Source organism: Pteropus alecto, unplaced genomic scaffold (assembly GCF_000325575.1).
Source record: "Pteropus alecto unplaced genomic scaffold, ASM32557v1 scaffold86, whole genome shotgun sequence".
In the NCBI taxonomy this organism is placed as follows: Eukaryota; Metazoa; Chordata; class Mammalia; order Chiroptera; family Pteropodidae; genus Pteropus; species Pteropus alecto.
Genome location: NW_006442109.1, coordinates 29,986,209 through 29,990,235, shown reverse-complemented (window position 1 = coordinate 29,990,235; position 4,027 = coordinate 29,986,209). Strand labels below are relative to the sequence as shown.

At 43.7% G+C, this 4,027-nt stretch overlaps 1 protein-coding gene across 9 annotated transcripts in view; it reads right to left on the bottom strand.

The window, feature by feature from the left end:
- RASGRP1 (RAS guanyl releasing protein 1) overlaps positions 1–4,027 on the bottom strand; it is a 91,878-nt gene that overhangs the window by 37,109 nt on the left and 50,742 nt on the right. The window contains exon 1 of one of the 9 annotated variants that reach the window (XM_015595902.2): positions 3,262–3,397. The exons of the other annotated variants lie outside the window; for them this stretch is intronic. The gene's annotated coding sequence lies outside the window, so the exon portion shown is untranslated. Of the gene's footprint in view, positions 1–3,261; positions 3,398–4,027 lie in introns of those variants that run through there. 9 annotated transcript variants of the gene reach the window in all.

The following is a 4,027-nucleotide window of genomic DNA, read 5'->3' as shown; positions in this document are numbered from 1 at the left end:
GAAAGATTCAAGGGTCTGAATGGATTTATTAGGCAGAAGACTCAGGAGAGAGATTAGAATTATCTCTGAATATTTGGAATGTTACTTGTGGGAGAAGGTTTACACATGTTCAGTGGGGCCACAAAAGAAAGAACCACAGAGTATGAACAGAAGTTATAGGAAAGAGAACAGGACACAACATGTGGCAGAAACTTCTAACCACTAGGACTGTCCAACGAGGGAAGCATTTGTAGCACAGAGGCATCCAAGAGGAGGCTGGAAAGGGATATTTGTGAAGCATGATTGTGACTGGCAGAGCAGCTCTTAGTTATTGAAATCCTACTCAATACCAGAGGCTGTGCTAAGCACTTTAACGATGTAATCTCTAATTCTCACAACTCTGCCATGTTGGTAGAGATATGTTCGCTTGTGGTGATGGCGATTTATAGCTGAGGAAATTAAAGAATGGAGAGATTAGGTAATTTGTTCCAGGTCAAAGAGACAATGAGTGGAGGCGCTAGAATCTGGCTCCAGGTCTGTCTGATTCTCAAACCCATACTCTTTCTACTGCACTCGGCCGATAAGGAATTCAAGTGTTAAGCAGGGAGCTAAAGCGGATGAGCTTAAGATCTCTTCCAATCCTTATGGCTACAAATCTGAGAGATGCCACTGGGATATTAGACTGGTACCAATGCACATTTGGAAGACTAGCTTTTGTACTCTGGTGATTTCTGACATACTCATGGAAGCCTTGGTTGATGGATATTGACAATTGAAGTTGCCTTTAAGATAAGAAGGATGCTCTGCCTAAGATTCACAATCATATTCATGCTCCACTTTTACCTTGCACCCTCTCTTCCAGTTCCGCGATGTTTCCCCACTGTGGCTTGTTAATCTTCACATGCTCTCTGTGAAGTAAGGGCTGGTAAATGGTAAGGCCAGGAGGGGATGACTTACTCAGCAAAGGGAGGCAAAGACAGGGTGACAGAAGAAGCACCTGTGTACCTAGGTCCAGAACCACATCCCCCTACACTGCTTTCTCAACAGGAGAATGTCTTGAGTATTTGCTTGCCTTCATTCCCACCACCAACTCTCCCCCACGTGACCTTGAACCTCCTCCACATGACCTCATCAAGGATGCATTCTCTGCCTGCCCTCATCTCACAGAGCATCTACTTCTTCTTGAGGGGAAAAGCGTACTTTTGAAAGTCAGATTTCAAAGTGGGTGGTCAAAGGGAATCTACCTTCCAGGCTGCTGGGTGTTATTTTGATAGTTTGATATAATTGCTGTAAGCTGATTTAAATATTTCAATGAATAATTTCGTTTTGTTTGCATCTTGAGGCTTTTTAAAAATGCAGGGTGTCATACTAAAAATTCTAATAAGTAAAATGTGCAATGCATTTCTCACTGCCATCTGCTCCTCCTCACACTTCGGGGGAAGATTTTTTTAAAGGATTGAAACCTGAGTGAGGTACAAAATGTCAATGTTACATACTCTGTCACTTGACTTGGGTAGTCACGTATGCTGCTAGAGAAGTATACAATGACTCACCCAACCTGTGGACCATTTGCTCCACAGAGAAAAATAATGTGGCTTCTAGGAGTCATTTGTCTATGAAGCAACAACCCGTTTTTCTTCATTAGACTCGTGGCGACAAAAGCTATACTTCGTGAACTCACAGAATCTTGGGGCAGAAAACACTTTATACATCTTCTATCTTGACCTTCCATCCGATGCATTATTTTCTCCTAGAAGCGTCACAGATGGCTATCTAGCCTCTGCTTGTACCTTTCCAATGAAGGGATACAGCTCCCTAAATATTCTAGCAACTTTTCATTCTACTTTAGTTAAAAACAGTTTTGAACACGATTAACCAATATTGACAATCTACTCTGTGCAAGGCACTGCCCTGGGTCCCCAAGGAAATCTGAAGAGCTATAAGAAAGCCCATCATTGAGGAGTTTACAGTCTAACTGGGGAATAAGACACACGTCCAAGAAATCTAATAATATCAGGCAGTAACTGTGAGGACTGAAGCCATGGAAGCTATGCAGAACGGTGGTAAAGTTCAGAGAAGGGAGAGGCACTCTCCAGTGTGGTGGTTCAGGAAGCATCTTTTGATATCCGTGGTGAGGTGACCCAGAACTTCAAGATGCAAGAGGCCATATGGTCCAGCCCTCTTCCTGCACACTCTTTTTTCCTTTCTGTGGTTTAGTCTTAAGTAAGCTATTTGCCTCTAAGAGCGATGAACTGCTCCCTGATGATTAGAATCCTGTGAGAGCAAACGTGCAAATGGCTGCATTCCAGGCCCTGCTTGGTGCTGACAAGAGGTGGGGCGACTTTCCTACAGCGAAGGCTTGTCTGGGAGATGAGGCAGAAGTGACTTGCTGTGAAATGGACATAAAACATGTCTAGCACCAGAGAAACTCCAGAACAGAGCCTTTTCTTCTCCTTTGTTTTGGTTTCCATGGAAATCTCTTGATATCTGAAAGGATTTGAATGTACCAAAGGCAGAACATCAGAAATTGGTATGCTGAGGGTAGGGCGGCTGTCAGTGTTGGGGGCATAACACAAAATAACAGGTACATGAAAACCAGGGACTAGAAAATGGTATTGGAAAGCTAGTGTCAGGAAACTATGCAGGCAGAGTTGGATCTAGAGCCTCCAGCAGGGCTGAAGTGGTGAATGGAGGTCAGTCTTTCCAGAAACAAGAAGACAGGCTCCAGGAAGAACACAGAATTCTGAATGTATAACAACAAGGTAAATGTTCTAAAGAAACAAAACCTACTTGACAGCAAGACTATTACATTCATTAAATCCTGTTTGGAGAGTGCACAAGAATTGGCAAGCCGAAAATAAGTTCACTAGCTTGTTGTTCTTTGGTTTATTTTATATTTTAGTGCCAACAGTTGCAACTGGGGCAGGAAGTACATGTGAAGAAAGAACATGGAGATACATAGAATTCTCAGAGCTTCTACTACCTGAGCAGCTTAAAACATGTATCAGACACCACCTTGACATTGTTTTCGTCCCTGGCCCCTCAAGATGCAGGAGGAGAACAATTGGGGAAAAGCAACTGTTTGGCTAAGGACAGAGTCTCACTTCCCAGGGCATGTGTAAGAATCAGTATGGTTGTTGCCAGTGGTATGCTGGTAAGAGTTTAAAGAACAGCTCTCCTGGGGTGACAGGGAGGGGGTGTCCCTGATTTGTAGTGTTTGCAGATTTCTGTGGTGTAAACACTCCCACTATGGCCAATCCCAAGCTATCGATGTGGACTCACTGAATGTGGAGCTGGGAATCGATGCTTGCAGTTAGCTTCCATCCAGATGCGGCGGCTCCAACGAGCCGCGGTTGTAGGTCTGGTCAGTGGGCCTAAGGTCAAAAAGACTGGTGCCTGCTCAACACCTTGTTGTATTCTTTCCCATGTGGTGTCCTTGTTCCCAGGTGCTCCTGAAACAACTGTACTCTTCATTTCACTCTGAATCTCGTGCCCCCTGGGCCTTCCCTGGTGACTGAGCAGTTGTCCAGATCTACATATTCCTCTGATAAAGAGAAGGACTTCAAAGACGACTCCTCTCGGAATATTTGCATTGCAATAGCAACTTCTTGGAGTGGATAGCGCTCTAACCCAAGGACAAAAATTTTAATGTAAGGTGAGATTTGGGAGAAAAGAAGTCCCCAGTTCCTTATAAATTTAGCCCTGCTCTTGTTCCCTCTGTGATAATCTGGTACATCACACCCAGGCCAATGGTGTGGGGCCTGACAAGTGAGAAAAATGTAGTCTAGCTAGAATATTTTCTATTCCTTGGTCCAATACAGTGTCCAGGAGCTCTGAGTATCTTGGTTACAATTAGCCTTTACTTATCTATTTGCAATGCCAGGTGACATCACGACATGGACAATTCACAAGCCTCCATTTAACCATGACCTGCGATTTCAAACTTCTGCAACAGGCCTTTAAGCAGAGGTTTTAAAAAAAAAAAAAAAAAAAAAAAAAAAAAGAGAAAAAAGGGTGGGGAGGGCTCCCACTTTTTGTCTCCTTTTCC